The following is a 20,653-nucleotide window of genomic DNA, read 5'->3' on the forward strand; positions in this document are numbered from 1 at the left end:
TATATCCAATTCTTCCTTTGACAATGTGTTTGATACTTTTGAAACGAACATTTTGTATTGATAAGGATATGTATGCAGATGTATAGAAAGACTATACATTATGTATACATATATTATGAGTTTCTTGAATGTAAAGAAGTATAGCTACACACTCTCAATATTTTTCAAACTGGAAATATTCAGAAATATAAAACTTAAAATGCTAGTACGCCTGTTTTTGGTTTTATGCTTAGCAGTGCGTAATGCACAAAAACTCTGTAGAAGATTGTCTTGACTTCTAACGAGTATTTTTCATCTTTACTTGTGCCCATTCGTTTTGTAATGCCCGATCGATTGCTTGAATTTACACAATCTTAAATGTATTTTCTGTCATGAGTATCTCTTGGCTTTCTGTTCTGTTTTATTTTCCTTTCTGGAAGGATTGTACGTCAGCCTGTGACATGATGTAAGAAACAATGTTGCATTATTTCCTTTTATTTGTCAATAAATCATTACAAAAATAATCTACTCCTAATTGATGGTTCTCCAAGAGAAAGTTAACTAATACGAAGTCAAGAAGAAATTTTGACCAGGGCATTTTTTATCTTTCTTTTTATGTCGATAGCTACAGATCGGCTCCGCATGGTATACAAGTCAACAAGAAAGCAGGATATGTTTACGAAGGACGCCATGATTGCTGTTTGCCAACACGACAATGACAATTATCGCAGACAGGACACTTTCAACGAGACGTGTGACCATCTAGATACGAATGGGGATTGTTGTCCGACCTTGTCATTGGGTCATCTTACAGCTCTCATTTCCGGAAAAGACTCCTGTGTGGATATTGATGAAAACGACGTAACTTTTGTTCGACAGCTGCTCGGAGAGTGTGTCGAGAATTACACGGCCGGATGTTTTGGGGGCGAACTCGTCTGCACTGATGTATCTACGAATTGCTCAACTCACAGCTCTTCTGTTTACATCATACTCCATTATCTCACTCCAGCCGATTTCATAAATTCCGTTGGAGACGGAACTTTTGATCTACAGGTTGCTCTGGCTTTTCCTCCTTTAGGGTACTCAAGCAACAAAACAAAAGCTTTCTTCGACGAACACATAGTCAGATCGTCGCTTGGTGGCAGGGTCGTTGAAGTCGTGGCTGTCGGTGCAGGATTTAAGATGAAAGTCTTTAGTGAGCACGTCATCTTCGACACGATATTCATCGCCGTAGGCTTTGCAGTCGTAGTGCTTATCATCTGGTTTTACGTGGGATCTTTTTTCATCACAATCATGACAATCGGCAGCATGATTATGACATTATCAGTTGCCTATTTCGTCTACCAGAATGTCTTCAGATTAGCTTTCTTCCCCTATATAAACATTCTGGCTGCAGTGCTCATCACCGGCATCGGCGCTGACGATTGTTTTGTTTACGTTGATATCTGGAAGCACATGAAGAAAGAGTCAGATAAGAGTGGCATGACGAAGGAAACCGTATTTCGCGAGACTCTCCGGCACGCCTCTATCACCATGTTCGTCACCAGCCTCACGACGTCCTCAGCTCTCTATGCCGGCATAGTCAGCTCCATAAGTGCTATTCGCTGTTTTTCTGTATTCGCAGGGAGCGCCGTTTTGGTAAACTTTGTATTCACACTAACCTGGATGCCCGCAGCTGTGGTATTCCACGATAAATATTTTCTCCGTCAAGCAGGCGACACCGAATCCACTAACACCCGTGGCATGTGCTACCGTTTTGTAAAACGGCTCCAGGACTCCATCGGAAAAGCCAGTACCACGTTCTTCCACGAGTACTTACCTGCACTCATCGGTAAGCTTCGAATACTTTGGATTAGTCTTTTATCGCTCCTGGGTGTTGGAGGCATTTGCGCTGTGTTCATTGCGCCTAAACTACAATTGCCTTCCCAATCTAATTTCCAGTTCTTTCACAGCGATCATATTTTGGAGATGTACGATCAGGTGTACAGAGAAAGCTTCCCCTTCGAAGTCGATTTCACCAACTACATGCCAGCGTTCATTGTGTGGGGCATAGAACCATTGGACAACGGAAACCACTGGGACCCAGATTCAAAGGGAACTACTGTCATGGATCAGGCCTTCAGTTTTTCTTCGGAAGAACACCAGGAGTGGATGTACAACTTTTGTGTCAACTTTCGCAATTCCACTTTTCACAACAGAGAAGTGAATTCGGCATCTGAATATTGTTTCATGGATTCCTTTCGAGACTTCATGGAAGGCCCCTGTATAAACCCTGTGACCGGAGGAGACCTCTCCCCTTGCTGCAGCCAGACAACCTTTCCATACTCTGCTAGTAATTTCAGACAATGCGTCATCATGTATCATGAAGTGCGATGCCAATTATCAACCTGTGATTACACATCTCCGGGACTACGCTTCGATGCAAATGACGACATCGTTGCCATGAGCATTTACCTGCTGACAAATATAGAGGAATCCCAGGACTACGCTGCCATGGATCGCTTTTGGTCGGACGTGAATGCCTGGGTTGACGAGCAATTTGGCACAGCTCCCGAGGGACTGAGAAATGGATGGTTTATCAGTATTGGTGAGACTCAACTATACTTCTTCGATTTGCAGCGTGGTCTGGCTCTCGGCACCCCGCTCTCTATAGGCATGTCTCTAGCCATTGCTGCCTGCGTCTTGCTGCTGACAATTCGAAATTTCCTGGTCACCATCTACGCCATATACACCATTACTTGCGCAGTCTTTGTCGTCGTCGGTACGGTAGTCCTTATCGGTTGGGAGCTGAACATCGTTGAAGCTATTGTCATCTCACTTGGAGTCGGTCTGTCGGTGGACTTCACAATTCATTTCGGCGTCTCTTATCGCCAGTCAGAGGAGGAGGGCAGAAAACGGCGGTCCATCGACGCTCTGAAGCAGGTCGGTTCGGCCGTCACCTTAGCGGCGATCACCACTTTTGCGGCCGGAGCATTCATGATGCCTTCCATGGTACTCAGTTACATACAGCTCGGCACTTTTCTAATGCTAGTCATGACTGTTAGCTGGGTTTATGCCACATTCCTCTTCATTTCAATATGTCACACGATCGGTCCAGAAGGAACTTGTGCTCAGTTCACTAGAGCTTGTTGCCACAAGTTTTCTAATCGGGTGCAGGATGAAAACGCAACACAGGAGCCTAATGATCAAGATGATGGGGAAGATCAGAACGATAGAAATGCTGTGTATGTTATGCCACTTGAAGACGAGTTTGATTTGAACTCTAGTACCAGAGAATTACATAGACCTTGATGTCACAAATAGAACACACGTCAGAAGGACTTACGAATGTGATACTCTTATTGCTGGGAAGTACCAGCAATAATGTTGATGAACAAGTTCATAAATGTTATGCCTAACGACATCAATGGAATACTAATCAGAAGGAGTTAGGATATGAAATTTTTACTTTTGGTATGACTCAGAATGAGTTTGTCAATGTTATTCTTGTTAAAATGTAATCACAAAATACCTCCTCCATCTGTCTTTCCATAACAACTGTAATGTAGTCCTTGCGGGTTAGCTGTTTCCCCCAAAAGAAAACAAAAATAACAAGATGAGAAAATGTCCAGCGGAGCTGTTTGCCAATCCAGGACACAATTACAGGATGTCTGGACACTAAAACTTAAATTTCATCCATTCTTTCAGCTGGATGTTTCCTTGTCATCAACAGACAGAAGTGGGTATAAAGTATGCAGTAAACTTTAGAATGACTGATAGGCAGATGAAGAAGAGGCAATCACCCCCCCTCCCCATTTAATTGCACGAAAGGAGGGACTGGAAATTTAAACATTTCACAATATAGCATAACGCTTTGAAGCATGTGACGACATCCACGAGTGAACCTTTGCATCAAAGACCCACAAAGGCAAAAGTTATATTTAGTTCACTTTAATAACGTCATTAAATTTTGTCATTACTGTTAACACTTTTTGAATGTGCTGATAATTCACACCCATATGATTACACAAGGTAAAAACTGAGCCAGATGATTGATGAAAAAAAAACAAAAAAACATAACGAGTTTTCAGGAAATGGTGTCAGTGATGGTCTATTTTTTACCCACCTATATACCTGGTCTGAGATTCTTGGCAAATAAGGGCTTTTAGAATCTACATTTGACTCAATCTAACTTTGCATGCATGCTTGTAACAGCCTATAAGGGATTCCCCTATGCCTTGCAAGGCTTGTTGGGAAGCAGCTAAGGAGATTTCTGATTTAGCCACATTGTATACCTCGCTAACCAACAATGTATGAAGCAGTAATGGATTCGGTCAGGCAGTGTATCCCCCAAGACATGTGAAGCTCGCTGGCAACAGTGTTACCCTAGGTGAATCTTGATTATCAGAAATGAGAAGCAATCAGCATGGCTTTAGTAATGCACATTTCGAATATCATAGAACACCCTGCTACACATAAGATGCAAGTGTTTTCGCATGAAGTTAGAAGGTGAGAATGGAGAAACTGAAATCAATTAAACTGAGTGACGTTGCTTCGCAACACGAAAATACCCGCAAGTTATCACCACGTCACACAGGTAAACTTTGCCACATTACCCATCACATTGCGTCCAGTAGTTTCTTTAAAGTGGAAATTAATTTTCAGTCTTCATTACTTGCTACTTGCTTCCTTGTCTCCCTCCTGCCTAAGGACTAGAATAAGTGCTGATAACAGTAAAAGACAAACTCTGCAATCAGCTGACAATCAGCTGACAATAGAAATAATGCTCCTAGCATTTCTATCCCTCCCCGGTTCACAGTCCTTTTCAGGACTACACACACTCCAGAAAGAATACTCAATTCCTTGCCTCTTCTCCTACCTTCTCATTCCTCCTTTCATTCTAACAGTCCTTTTAAGGACTCGCACATGGTGAACCGAAAACCGATCATATGCTATGTACACCACCATGCAAACGCCTTCCTTCAAGAATCAATATAAATATTCTTTAGATTATATAAATCCATAAATCTATTGTAACATATGCTTTTCCACTTCCTTTTACCACTGCAATGACCGTTTCACTGCACTGTTCGTTTGATTTTACTTTACGTACGGTACTTGCAGCCAACTTGAAGATGGGATGGTTTCCACTTTTGGAAAATTTATTTTCGACAGGGCGAGACAAAGAGATGCATCATAAAGAATTCTCAAAATTTACGATCAATTTAAATTATGGTATGCTGTGTGGATCTTCAATGGTATTCTAACTTCCCTATAAAGTGAATTCTTTAAAGGACAAAGGAATTTGACTGTAAATTTTGACAACAGTTCTTAGTGAATTTTGAAAACATCAAACGAAACTGAACAGGGAAGCCGGTATAGCAAGCCATGATTTTATGTTGATCTTACATTCTTTTTCAAAACATCCCGAAGGAGTGATACGATATAGATTTATACCTCACTTGGGGAAAGAAAACAGTAATGAGCCACTTTTTGCCATTGATCTGGAAGGTATAAAATGTCTGTTTTGTATTCTCCACATATAGTATCCATGACGTAATACTTCAAGCTATAGCGGCAACCATTGGCCCAAAGCCTCTTACTTCAAATATACGTTAAAACCAGGCACACACACACACACACACTCACACACACACTCACAAACACACACAAAGAAAGAGCATGCACACACACACACACACACACACACACACAAACAAACACACACACACACACACACACATAAAAGAGAAAGTAAAATTGACGCGCCGTTCTTGTCATGTTGGTGTCCGAGGAATGCTGTTCATCATCTCTCTCTAGATGAAATAATCAATTTCTCCACTTTTTTGCCTGCGAAGAAAGTTTGTAATGTGTAAACTAGTACAGTCAAATGAGTAACCCCCTCCTCTCTCTCCCGCTTCCTCCCTCTCTTTACCACCCCCCCCCCCCCCGCCACTCACTCACTGGTCAAAACTAATTGCAGAGCAGAGTGAATTTCAACCATTTAGAATGAATATCCGTATGTTTTACATTGTCTTTCTTATTTATTCAAGATGTTGTTTGAAAACGGATTTCTACTTTTGAAAGACTACATACAGTATGTCTAGTGGTATGCTTGCGGAGCGTTCCTTATTCTCTGGGACCTAATAATACGCAAATAAAAAGACGTTAAATTCATGCCACATTAACGTCGCATTAAATGGCAATAATTATGACTTAGAGAGTTTTGCAAGTGCAAGTGTTGGCATGTAAGAACAAAAAAAAAATGTATGTGGCGCTGCATGTCGTTATTTTAGGGGATTAGATGCCATATATATATATATATATATATATATATATATATATATATAACAGTATGTGTGTGTGAGTTTCATTGTTCAGTTTGTTTCAGTTATTTATTTGAAAGTGAGAAAAATGACCTGTTTATCAGACAATCAGAATGTGCGATTGATCTTTGTGTTCTTTGAAAAGCAACAAACATTAAGATGATTGCCACAAGCAGGAGAAATCGTTACACGTTATTTCGATTGAAGTGAAAGGTGGATTGACGAGAATTGCTTATTAGTCATGGAGATATTCGCGAATTACAGTGCTTTCTGCTGCTTGTCAGTCGGCCCAAACCTGCGCCAACCTATACTTAACAAAATTTCAGTTCAGTTCAATTTAATTTCATATTTCTTTTTGTCTCAAAGAAATGAAAAAAAAAATAATTGACAGTAATACAAGTGAGAATACAAAATATACACAACCATTTCTTGATTGCAGCTACCAAAAACAGAACATACTGAACACAAATGTAATTGTCATATTGTGATATAAAGGTGTTGCAAAGGAGGCAACAGACATAATGATAGGGCCTACATAAGGGTAGCTTGTAAAACTGTAGGTCGCAAAATCCAAAATTAGGCTACCAGCAAGTGCAAGGTACCCATAAGTCTTAATGACAGAAATCAGCTTGACGTGAGAGATATTATCAGTAACTGTGCAACATGCATACACAATTGATATGTTATCTTTGTTCACGTTAACTAAGAGCAAAAGACCAAAAATCCAGGGGACTGTTTCATGAAAGTTGTCAGCCCCGACAAGATGTCAGTCTCCGACAGTTACCATAGTAACAGTCAGTGAGCAGAGCTTCACAGCCAATCAAAACCAAGGATTTTACTGAAACTGTCGGAGACTGACAACTTGTCGGGGCTGACAACTTTCATGAAACAGTCCCCAGGAGTGTAGCTGTGATATATGGACTGAAATCATATCAAAGCAAAAGTAGCCTTTTCGTTGCCATCAGACATGAAAACAGTTATGGAATTCCAAAGTACATAATTGTCACTAAAATTTACTCATTTTTTATTTTCTATTTATCAATTTCGTCATCTATATATGAATTCATTTGTTCTTATTGTTTATTATGGAAAAAACGATATTGGTCAAAAATGAATACAAGAATTAACTGAGGCTGTGGTTTCATCAGCAAGTCTCCAGCTGGTTTTGCGCACAAAAGTCAAGTTTTGATGTCATTTATTTTTTCAGTATTAATGCCTTTTTTGAAAGAGAAACTGCCAAAAAAAGAAAGAAAGCAAAAACAGAACGAATAATGTCTACTGTGGAAGAATAACTTCATGTTTAGTTTATCGCGTCCTCTTTGCAAACCACAATGTAATCAGACATATCTTAGTAAGAAAAAAAAAAGAATGAGAAAGAAGCCTTGCCGATACAAGGAAACTTTTCAGAATAGATTCACTTTATTTTTTTCAAAAGAGGAACTTGATATTCAAAATTGCACAAAAGAATCAAAGTCATTTGCAATGCCCGAGGTGAGTAAAGCCATGACTATTATTGTCTGTTCTTTACTCTACATTCACAGCATGGGTCTATACTAACCACAGCCCTTTACAGCAAGGTGAAAAGCTTTTATGTTTGAACTTCAAGTGGTACTCATAAAGGAACTCCGCATGGCAGAGTTCCTTGTCCTCTTCAAAGATTAAAACCAGGGAAATTCCATAAAATGAATTACGAAAGGATCAGTTGTTGGTTTTTATCAGTATCATTTTTCTTCCGGACAAATAAGATCTTTACCTAACTACGGGTAACATCCAACAAAATAAAAAATACATCAAAATAATTGAAGAATAAAAACCTTCACACGTCAGGATTAACAACAAGCGACTATTTCACTGGAATTATAAATATGCTAGAGAAATTTTAAGGATGGAATTGATTTAGAGGAATCAAACTTTGCTCAACTGGCCAAGAACCTCGCAATACCAGCTTTGTCCCTCATGAGACTCATATGATCATATTGTAAAAAGAAAAAAAAAACAACGAAATAAAATTATGTAAAGAAATAAATACGTTCTGAAAAAAAGCTTAAAAACTTTTCACTTTCTAGGCCTAAGTAGGACTATACTAAACGTCCTAACACATACTGGCGTGTATGGGACTGGAGTTAAGACAGAAGTTCATCTGGTTTTGACCAAATTCTTTCTTGATAACTCATCTGAAGGCAGTTCTGAATGTATTTTTTTATTGGGGGGGGGGGAATCTGACAGTGTCTTGGAGTGTGAAGGACTAATGAAAAGCACAATAGCAATTGTGTCACGATGTTCATCGAAGTATATCGGATAACTGATTCCCTCACCCTTAAAGGTAGGGAATCCCATTTGCACGCCTTAAATGAAGAGTTGTATAAAAACAGTGGTATGTTGAAGAGAGTATCATTTTAGAAACTCCCATAAAGTATTGAAAGTGGAAGGTAACATTAAGTACATTTTTTTGACCGTTAGATTTTGAATTGAATTGTTTTCGGGGCTCACCGTAAATTCCAGTGCATTACTAGGCTACCTTTGCAGACCCATGTACTGCATGTGTGTCCATCATGTATATTTTGTGAAGAAAGTTCATCAACACTTACAAACATTTCTATATACATTCTTGCCACACACTCTATATGTTATTACATCAGCTCTTGTACTTTTAGATTTGTGTTTATAGATCACAAATACAGAAGAATGCAACAAAAAGGCTTAAGTGTGGCTGACACACAGAACTACTGAGTAGTTGAGTTTTATGCATTATTCAAATTTTAGATAACTGTTGACTTCCAAATTTCTAAGTAGTGGCCTAAGCAAGTCCCCTGAGATTTATATTTAATGTTTTGCTGCATTTTGGGAGGTCTGTAAAAGGTATCCCCTACCTTTAAAATGTCATTGCTGTTCTTTTTTTCCTAAAATGGGTCTCTATAAAATTTTCTCTCAGATTGGAGAAAGATCTTACCTTCTATACCTTCTTTACTGAAAGCGCTATTTGAAATGTCTTCTAGTCTATACTCTCTAATACACCTATAAATAAATGCTAACGTATTCCTCTTGTTTCAAAGTGATTTATTTTGATATGAGCATGATATTATCAAGATCTAAAAAAAATGTTACAAAAAGAAATTAAGCTGTATTATCTACAGCAGAATAAACATCAATGCTATGGGGATGAGTTCTGTTACGGAACATTGAGAAAGAAGAGGAAAGGAATATTTCAATAAATGTTAAGATTTTTTTTTTGTTAAAAAATAACAACAATAACAATTTTTTGTTAAAAAAAGAAAGTTCGTTTATATACGTACATTCTTTCATTTGCGGATTAAAGAACCTTATTTCATTTTCGATATTACGAACTTTTGGAATATTAAACCTTATTTCACATTCGGAGTAACGAACCTTCGGACTCTCTAACGCCACAATATGCAATGTTCGGATTAACGGACCCTATTCCATTGGACGAAAATGTAGGTGCAGGGATTTGTGTGTTGGGAGTAACGAGCCTTCGGAATAACAAACATGACCCGACTGATCGTTTTGCTAAAGCTTGCTGCTGTCACTCCTCTGAGTATTTTCTTTAACCCCTAAGACCACTAGAAAGAAATAGATAATGGTGATAAAAAATATGAAGAGGTAAAAGATCAAGAAAAAAAGATGACTACCACTAAAACAAGGAGAAGAAGAAGAAGAAGAAGAAAAAAAGAAAGAAAAAGACTGTGGATGCGTTTCATTTCGTTCGTGTTTGTTTGGGTTTATTTTCTAATCAAGAGGTCTTGTATTCTGTACGCATGGTGTTCACATTGTCGTACCTACGATACTTCCATGAACCTACATGGGGGCTGAGAGATTATGTAGAAGAATGCATAATCTATTATGAAATAAAATTTTAGTTATTTGTAGTCATGCAGGTGACTTCCACTCTAAAATACACCCCGTCTGTAGAGGCTGGGCATGTTTTTCTTCAAAGGGGACACTAGCATGAAAATCTTAGTTGGAAAGATAAATGCATTTATTGCATGGTGCGAGACCACATTCGAGGACGTGACATTGTCCACATGTTCTAGTCGCACACGCAACCAGCGATTGTTCCACCTCGTGTCGGTCTCCCGGAAGACTCGAACGACAGGTGCCGGGTTCACGCATCGGGGTGAACAAACTTTTGCACTTCATTTTCAATGAGTGAGCAGATTGAAAATTGAATCATGTTATTCACACTTGGGTTTTTTTTTTTTTTTTTTTGTTTTTTTTTAGGGTCCTCTATAATGTGTGACTGATAGCCACAGCAACTCAGAAACTAAATATAGGAATTACGAGTGGAACTGAAAAGGAAAGGGGAAGGAGAAAGGGAGGGTACTTACCTCGTCATTGACAAATAATTTGATGGCGAAAAAAAAAAGAGTCTAACCAAAGTCAGCATAAGAGCAGTATCATACTGCGAGAAATCAGTTTGTGTGGGATCTACTTTTGCTGTACATTGTACACAGGCAATGATCAAGAAAATACTCTGCGAACAACTGATATTCATGTTTGTACAAGAATGTGTACATGTACAACGATGATACAGAAACCAACAAATCAAATCAAATCAAAAAATCATGAATAAGGAACAAACTATGATTATGTTTAGGCACTATGTATATAAAGTGAACCTCATCGACCAACTCCGTGTCCATTTCGACTGAAATAGATATATGGAATGTAATTAAATCAAATCAACAAAATGTAGTGAACAGTTCATTACATTCGAATTTCAACAAAAAAAAAAGGATGCATTTTTACTTACATGTAAGTATCTTTATTTTTCTGCTTTTTTTTTTTGAAACGGCATTATTCTGGAAAATCGCGGTCACACTCACACTCGCAAATTTGATGAAGTGAGGATATCATAGCCTTATAACAATAAAAAAGGTAGTACTCAGTAGGGAACATCTTTATCAGCGATTAGCAATGTAAACCCTCCTTCAACAAAACAATTTCATACTTTTAGGTATATTTCTGTTACACATGACACAGGCACATCCATCCATAGACCATATTAGACATTCATTATACGCATCTATTACAATTAAACATGCTCGAAAGTATGCACTTTATGCAAATAAAGGCATACAGATTATTATTTTGTTCATTACGCTGCCTTAAAGCGCGTAAACCAACTCTTTTCTACAAGTTATTTCTACGAGCATATTGATAGTTCCGGAAGGGTTACACAATGATTGGGGTCGTCCCACAAGCCCGACACCCACGAGTCATACAGTCCATGAGCTCGACGTTGAAAAACACAAAGTTTATGAGTGATATAGTATACAGCACACTAGTTATAGAGCCAATGAGCTCAACACTATACGCATTAACATGATTAAGGCCCATTCTCCATCAGTCCAAGAGTAGGCAAAAAAAAAAAAAAAAGGACACACGAGTCCGACACTATAGATAAAAAAGGCCAATGAGTCCGACACTATGTATGTAAACAAGGTCCACTATTCAGACACCGGGCCAAAAAAAAAAAAAAAAAAAAAAAAATGCCCACAAGCCCCGTGATGTAATGAGTCCCGAACTCGTGGGCCTTGCTTGCCCAGTGTCGGAGTCATGGGCCTGATTTGCCTAATGTCGGGCTCGTGGGCTAAATGACTAGTGAGTGTTGGACTCGTGACGTGCACCATAATTCAGCTTTGCTTTTGATTTGGTTTGATTTGATTTGATTTTTCTGCTTAATTCCGTAACATCAGTTATGACTGTGTACAAGTCATTTATGACAAACAGTATATCAACACATAGTTTTTAGTACAAAATGAAACAAATACAAACAGCTTAGGGAATTTAAACAGAAGGGTCTCCTTTTAAATCAAAATTATTGCAACATCTAACATCGTAGGCTTCCTATATGATGCATGTCTGGCTTGGGCGGGGGCATATTTCATTTACAGTTTCCTTTTCTGTTTATAGAGGTCATAAACTTAGAAGTACGATCTTTCCCAAATAGCACTAGGATCTCTGAGGTTTAAACAGTAAGAATGTTTCTCTAAATTCCCAACAAGAGTACAGTGACCATTATTATGATTTTCATGGTTCAGTCAAAGTGCTCGGAGAACAAAAAGCTACAACTTGTCATGGAAAAACTTTCTAAGACATAAGTAAATGTTCTCGTTTCATTCCTGGCTGGTATGTGTTCAATTCAGCCCCCAATGTCTCTTCCCTGTCAAATATACCATTACAGTCATGAATGGTTTTGTGAGCTATTAACTGACGTAAGATTGGTTGATGCTTTTGTTCGGTGCAAGACACCAGTTCCAGTTTCTATAATTGTCCATTTTCCAAAATCAATCATCCTCCACATTTTCTCTAGATCGTGATCGAAAGGGTTAGTTTTATGAATACCTGCAACTGCTTCCTCTTCAAATAAAAAAGAAATGACTCGCTATCTGAGGCAGAAAACAAAAACAACACATATCATCAGAAAATGATCAGGAGTGTCATAACTCAATCCATTCACTTGGCAATTGTCCTCCACTCAGTTCACATAACGAAAATCGTAACGTAACAAAAGACATGTTGGCAGTTTGAATAATAATTATGTAATCCAATATTGTTCGGGCATGGAATGGCATTATTGTCTGACCATAATGTTACTTTGCATAGGCCTTCTTATGAAAGTAGAGGCACGGGCGTCTCTATAAAATCAGTGACGATGGTCAACAGGAAATACACAAAACTTGACAATGGCCTAATTACAAAACAGGAAATTATACTCACCATCACCCTTCGGCTCGGAAGTTGTTGTTTTAGTTACGTTGAGACGGTGATCCCTAAACCTCGAGGATAGCTATCTTCGAGGATAGACTCGTAGTTAGGCACCGTGTAGACGCACTCGTTGATGGTTATCTTGGTAAGTTAACTCGAAGATATAGTTAGCCACGAGATATCTCAGGGTTAAAGGCGCTCTATCAATTAACGAGCTGCTGGGGTCCCTTCTCGTAGATGATACATCGTGTGGACAGAACTTGTTGATTGGAACTTGTAGACAAGCGTGGTAACGGGGGGCAGTGAGCCTATCCTCGAGGATACTAAATTTATAGCTACCTTCGGGGATAAAAGCTTCTTCGTGTGAACGACGGTCTGGTAGTTAGGGGGCCAGAGCTAATCCTCGAAGATAGTTATCCTCGAGGTTAGGGCTCACCATCTGAACGCAATTTTGTCTTGTAACTTATCACACGCCGGTGATCATGCCAGTCATATAAAACACAAGAAAATAAGAAAGAAAAAAAGAAAGAAAGAAAGGAAGGAAGGAAGAACGAAAAAAAAGAAAGTGTGGAATTTTCTTTTTTTCAAATGGTTATAAATATTCTTTACTGCAAAAAAAAAAAAAAAAATCACGAAGCCAGTTTTTTGTTATAGCACAAGGCAGAAAAAAAGCCGCCATGTCACTGAATTATACAAACCAACGATCTTTATAATCAATTTAGGCCCCTACACTGGTTCAGCCAGTCGTAGGGGATAACAACCCTCCAATGAATGTACCGCGAGCTAGTCGTTTGGAACAAGGAGGTTCCACAGATCATGGACCTATCCATGCACAGATGGATTTCCAACTGACCGTAGTTATTCAAACAGCTGTCAGTTTTTTATCAATTGACAAAAGAATTCCACAGGTGCATTTATTTTCGTGCATTTAATCATTAGGATTCGATTGCCGCCGTTTTTTTCTGAAGAGTCTGAAGATTCATTTTGAACGCTTACATAATGTCGGCTATATTTTGCTTATTAGGCCTATGTAAATGAAATGAAATTTCACTTATTGTAAACAAAAGTAAATCTAGATGTTTAGAAATATTGTGAAAATATTGTTGAAACTGTACCCTCACCGGAAAGCCGATTGTATATTTTTTTCCAATCACTCCCGACAAATTAATGAACATGATATGGTACAATCTTCAAATTATTACAATTCTTTATTCATTTCATATGTCAGATTAGCGTAAAGACGTGTAAAATCGAGTAAAAATTTTGATATTTATTAGATTAATATTTGCGCAAATAATGTATTCCATAAAATAAGAAGCGCTTCCCGGTGTCTCTACCAGTATGTAGGCCTACTTAGAGGAAATCATCTTTTCAAAGAAGGGACGGGGAAAAGTAGGCCTAATTACCATCACAAAGACATGAAATTATCTTCCATAGAGAGTGGCTGGTCATTATGCAATGACACATGAATCGATTGTCTTTGAATCATATATGTGGGGCAGCTCCAGTATTGCACATTATTATACCTCAAATATTTGTCAGTGACAGTGAAAAAGGGAAATTGTTGTAACTCCATCTCTTGAACTTCCGACGTCTCGTACTGGACAGCACCACTGAGCTCTACAAAGAGATTTTCTCCTCTCCGTCACTTACTTTGGCTTTATATGCGACAGTCCTAATCAAAAACTGAGGAGCGCCGCGGTGGTAAAAGTTTGAGGAACATTGGAGCTGTACGATCAGCAGATGGCGTCTTTCAATAATGGGTCTAGGAAAACTCGGCAGGCATGCAAGTACCCGTGTGGTTATGCGTGCTCTTTTAAATGCTATATCCGGTCAATTCTTTAACACGCAATTTTGCTCCGTGCAGTCAAACGACTTCTCCAAAACCAAGTGTTGGTAGTCAGCAGGCTAGCTCAAAAGAATTTTGTGGCTGCTATGATGCTGTTCTACTACAGATTTGCGCAAGTCCAGCTACCTGCTCACCTCCAAATCTTGCAGCTTTAGCACATAGAAATCTACAGGGGGTACAGCATCTTCCAGCTAGCTTCCGAAGTTCCGTCTGTGCTGTGATGTCTAACTTGTTACTCTGTCTCTGAGCTGGGGCCTGTTTCACAAAGGTCGCACTTAGTAAGTCAGACTTAGCGCTAGTCAATCTTAGTCTAAGTGCGACTTCTTAAGTCTGTTTCACAAAGTCAATCTTAGGCTAAGACTGACTTATTCGATTTGAATAAGAATGTACGAGCCAAAAATATGCAAATTAGCCATTTGTTGTCTGCTGATGATTTTTGAGTAATTTCTGGAAGGGAAATTGCTTTGATTTTCTGCAACTGCGATTCATATGACGACATTACTGTATCATTCGTTATTCACAGTGCTCATTTACTGACTCATATTATTTCTCTTTTGTACATGAATAGCCGCTCGTTTGTTGATTATTTTGATATAAGAGATGTTTTGTGCATGAGGCCTCTTTAATCCAGTCCCACATGTTTATATTGGACTGTGTGAAAGTTAGGATGAATGGGGTTGCTCGCGCAGCTCGCAGCAGCTAGCTGGCACTGAGATCTCTGCATTCTGCACAACCATTCACATTGCACAATTGGTAACTGTGGACCATGGTAGAAGAGGATTCTGGCTAGCCTCTTGTTGCACACGAAGAGAAGTTTTCTTTTCCAACTAGCTAGGGTTGGTGGTAACTACAGAAGTGAGTGTATAGATCTATAGCTTAATCTGTTAGTCATTAGGTAGGTCCTTGAAATTATGTAATTTGAGCAAGAGATGATTCATCCAAGGTTAGGAAGGGACTGAATATTATGAACTCTGTGTGTGTTGTACCGGTACTTCTGTATTGTAATTTGTAGACTCTGCTCATTACTAATGTCATTAGACAATGTCGGCATTAGCCCGACCAGACGCTGTTAATACGCTGTGCGAATCATGGGTGTATACAAGGGGGGGTCGGGAGGGTCGTACGACCCCCCCCCCCCCCCCCAAATTTTCAAAAGGTCCACTTTTTGTAAAAGAAAATTTCTGCTTTTCGAGGGCTTTTTACCCTGGGGTCTATGTACTTTAGGAAGGTGTAAGGTTAGCTAGTTTTTAAATGCACTTATGCAGTTTTCAACTTACCGATTAACGAACTTACAAGTGACCAACACAGGTTTTATCACCAATTTTAACATGATGAATGTTTTTTTTTTTTTAAGTATGCTGAAAAAGTCACTTTTGTATGCACCAAATGGCCCCATTTTAAGATATAAAATTCAAAAACTCCCTACTGTGGGAGGGGGGACACACCCCTCCCACACCCTCCCCCCGCTCAGTCGCTCCGCTCCCTCGCAAAGGTAAAGGTCCAAAAATTTTGATTACGACCCCCCCAGAAAAAATCCTGGATACACCCCTGCGAATATTACATGTAGGCTGTGTATAGTTTTCATGTCTATAAAACTCTTTATCAGTTCTAGAATAGTATTAGTATGACTATCAATTAAACATGGCATGCCTAACAGTTAGTGTAGAGTCTGTGCACTGTGTTATTAATCAAGATAGGGGCACAGTGCCACATCTTCATGATTTTGAAGAAAATAAAGTGCATGACTGCCCTAGACTGTATGTATAAGGTTAGTTAGAACCATAATAAATCATGGCTAATGGCTATCAATTGGTCGAATTTTAAAGTCCAATTGCTGGGCCATGAGTTGAATTGGGAAGTAATTGATGAATTTATGTGTTTTCGGATTTTGGAATGTGTTTGAGAACTGTATCAATCAAGATTAGGCATAGAAACTACTAGACCTCTAATGTTTTCCGTGTATACATGTACGTTACTGTAGCCTTTGATGCGAGGCACTGCGAGGCAGATGTGACTGTCTATTGGCTAACCGTTTCCTCTAACTGACACAAAATGCTGGGGGGGGGGGGGGTGTTATGTCTTATTTTGTTTTGTTTTTTGCTTCCAGGAAAAAAAAAGCATTCATTAAGATGTAACGTTAACTGGTACCGTAGAAATGGAAACTTGGCTAATTTCATTGGCAGTCATGTGTAGAGGTAGACCAATAAATCTGCCTCTTGTCGGGTAGCCTCTTGTTAACTGTATTTATACGGTCGCGAATGCAGTCGACCGTATTACAGACTGTACAGATACAATTAGGCTACCGAACAAGAGACAAATTTATCGGTCTAACCAGTTAGTGTAGCTAGACACAGCCCCGTCCTGTACACAAGAGGTATAATATTTCTAACAAGTATAGGTCTAACTAAACGTTTTTCTAATTTGTTGTGAATGCATGATATTTATAATGGATAGGCATGCATTAATATTCATGGGTAAGCAGCTAAGATTTAAGAAGATAACACAGGCAAGAAAGGATTGGTAGAAATATAATTAATTTCCAAAGTCCAGATACATGTAGATTATATAGCTCTTTATGAGCTAAAATTTTGGTTTAACTTAACAGTTCAAACTATCAGTACATTTGTAGGTAGGGATCTATTTTTCTGACTATTTTTAATTTGGACCATTGTTCAGTGAATAGTGTAGGAGTAGACCCTCTACGAAACTAGTGATTCTCTAGTTTGTTAAAAATACTGGCATCTCACTCAGGATAAGATAAAGTGGAAGAAATTAATGAATATTAGGAGTTGATTATGCTTTTGAACTTCCCATTTTGGAATTTAAGTCTGACTTTACGCATGGCTTCAGGCCATGCGTAGAGTTACGCAGGACTTGGTGGGACTTACGCATGACTTAAGCTTTGTGAAACAGGATTCAAAGTCCTGCGTAAATTTACGCAGGACTTAGTGATTTACGCAGGGTTTGGGGATTTACGCATGAGTTAAGTCAAACTTAAATCTTTGTGAAACACCCCCCTGAGCTGAGCACTGTGACTTTCCAATTTGTGTTGAAGAACATTAAAGGGGCAAGTAAATTTTACTGAGCTTACTGCCATGGCTTAAATAGCCAGCTAACCGTTAGATCTACCTAAAGTTTACGCACCTGTGTATATAGACTAACGCTAGATCTAGATATTATAGTTTCTACGTTGATTTGAAACGTCTCCGAGCTCCGAGTTCACCTCGAGCCCTAACCCCGTCGCGGGGCGTGTTAAACCCACAAATGTAAAAACGCCCACAAATGTAAAAACGCCCACAAATGTAAAAATACATCGCCCACAAATGTAGAAAATTGACCACAAATGTAAAAATTTAACATCGCCCACAAATGTAGAAAACGCCCACTAATGTATAAATGATTTCAAACATCGCCCACAAATGTAAAAACGACAAGTACTATAGTACGTTGATATAAATAGACTCACTTCTCGATAGCAGTGCACTTCTTGTAAAATAATGTGTACGTGTACGGAGACGAGTGCGTGTGTGTGGGTATAGTCGGTGGTATACTCGTGGAGAATTCAGTGGGGGAGATGGATGTGTGTGCGTGTGTCTGTCTGTATGTTACGGTGTGCTGCGTGTCACTTTCCGGCGGGCAGCTGCGCCTCCGGGCAAGTTACGCGGGTTTGTTGCGAGTACGAGCAGTACAATTTCTGCGGGTGGACAAAGATATGTTAAAGAGTTCCGTACTTGCGTTTTACCTGCTAGACGCGTGCCGCCACTTACTGTGATAACATGCTTGTCTTCTGTCTGTTTGTGTGTGTGTGTGTGTGTGTGTGTGTATGTATGTATGTTTTCCTGCAAGTTTCTGTTTCTTGGTGGCGGGTGAGGACTGCATGACTTATCTGCAAAGGAATCCCTCTCGAAGTAATTTGAAATGGCAGAAAGTCATACAGAATGTCTATTATACTCTCAACTAACCCGCAGAAAGGCAGTAACTGACCCTCAACATGCACGCAGATGACCAGCGACGCTGGCAAATCAGACTTGCGTGCGCATCTCCGGGTACTAGTGCGGGCCAACACCACTGCGGGGAGCTCCGGAGGAAAAAACAAAACAAAACAAAACAAAAAACCTCCCCGCAAGTCAACCCGCAGGCTTCCCCAGACACGATGTGACAAGGCCTTAGTTTAAGAGCTCCACTCCCCGTATGTCGCTCGTAACTGAAAACGGATCGGCTTCGACAGGTCACAGTACACGGAATGTCTAGTAGCAGGTAAGACGCACGAATAAGGGTCTACATAAACGCCCAATTAGTAGAAATACGTCAACCACAAATGTAAAAAAAAAAATTTACATTTGTGGTTGATGTTTGAATTTTTTACTACATTAGTGGGCTTTTTTTACATTTGTGGGCGCTGTCGTTTTTACATTTGTGGTTGAAATTTTTTACATTTGTGGGCGGTGTTTTTTACATTTGTGGGCGATTTTTACATTTGTGGGCGATGTATTTTTACATTTGTGGGCGTTTTTACATTTGTGGGCGTTTTTACATTTGTGGGTTCAACAGGGCGCTGAAACACGGACACGGTACGTATTTGTCCGTATGGGGTCGCTGCTGCGGTTACTCGAGCCCAACAAGTTGTGTAACGTCGTTAGACAATACTCGCACTAGAATTAGTGGGACTTGAACCTGTCATCAACTGCTGTCCGGGCAGCGACACTACCACCACTGGACCAGTGCCAGACTGTCCTACACGATGAACATGGAGTAAACTACCCAAGCTCCAAAATTCCGACATTTTTATGTTAAGTAGTCCAAGGCAGACAAGACATAGGCCTATTAGATCTTAAATGAAAGAAAGATATTATTCAGAGGGGTGAAGGTTCAGGTGCGAGTTTCTTCACTTTGTCTCCCTTTTTGTTTTTTTTTTGTGTTTTTTTGTTTTTTTTTGGGGGGGGGGGCACAGGATCACAGGATTTCACCTAGGCCTAATGTTACTGAGTACTGGGCTGCTGACTGAGCCACCATATGGCCACCCCACATGTATCAGATGTGAATGTACACGTGTCGTGGTAGAGTAGTTGAACATCTTTACGCCTTGTTTTGTAAACATATTTAATCTGTTATAGCATGTATCATCACTTATATTTTTGTATTCATATATTGTAAATAATTTATGTTTGTACTGTCATACCCCGAGAGGGGGTCGATAGAGTCAATAAAATCTTACAAATCTTACAAATCACAAGAACTCCTCTAATATTAAAAAACAACAACAACAACAACAACAAGAAGTTGAGAAATCCTTTTCTGGAGTTAGTGTTCATGAGTGGTAAAAGATGTACCAGTAGCGTGTTATAATTGTGTACTGCACTACTGGTCAGTGGTGCTAGTTACCTATATATGGTCAGTCCAAAGGCAAGACCATGCTGACACATCTCATTGGAGATTGGGAGATTAGCTACATGTAGTATGGTAGGTGTTCAACACACTGACCGGGTCCATATCAACCGACCGCGCACTATAATGGCATTGCGCGTACAGAAAGAAAATGTACGCATGGGACTACATGAGTACGCGCAACGGTGTTCGATTCTTCACTGGGCTACGCTACCGAGTAAAATGAGGCAAAAACAAATAAGTATTCCCTCTAAATTAACAAAATTTAGCAAAATCGAATAAGATTTATCGTGTAACTACATACAACTAGGCCTACCTTTGCTGACTCGTTGTTGGATGTAGAGTATCCTTCCGTAATAAATTTGACGATTTTGACCGCAAAATTGTCACCGCCGCTTGTACGATC

At 39.3% G+C, this 20,653-nt stretch overlaps 1 pseudogene; it reads left to right on the forward strand.

Moving 5' to 3' along the window:
• The first annotated feature begins 669 nt into the window (after positions 1 to 669).
• On the forward strand, positions 670 to 3,270 carry LOC140238191 (protein dispatched homolog 1 pseudogene; annotated as a pseudogene).
• Positions 3,271 to 20,653: the final 17,383 nt, after the last annotated feature.

Source organism: Diadema setosum, chromosome 14 (genome assembly GCF_964275005.1).
Source record: "Diadema setosum chromosome 14, eeDiaSeto1, whole genome shotgun sequence".
NCBI lineage: Eukaryota > Metazoa > Echinodermata > Echinoidea > Diadematoida > Diadematidae > Diadema > Diadema setosum.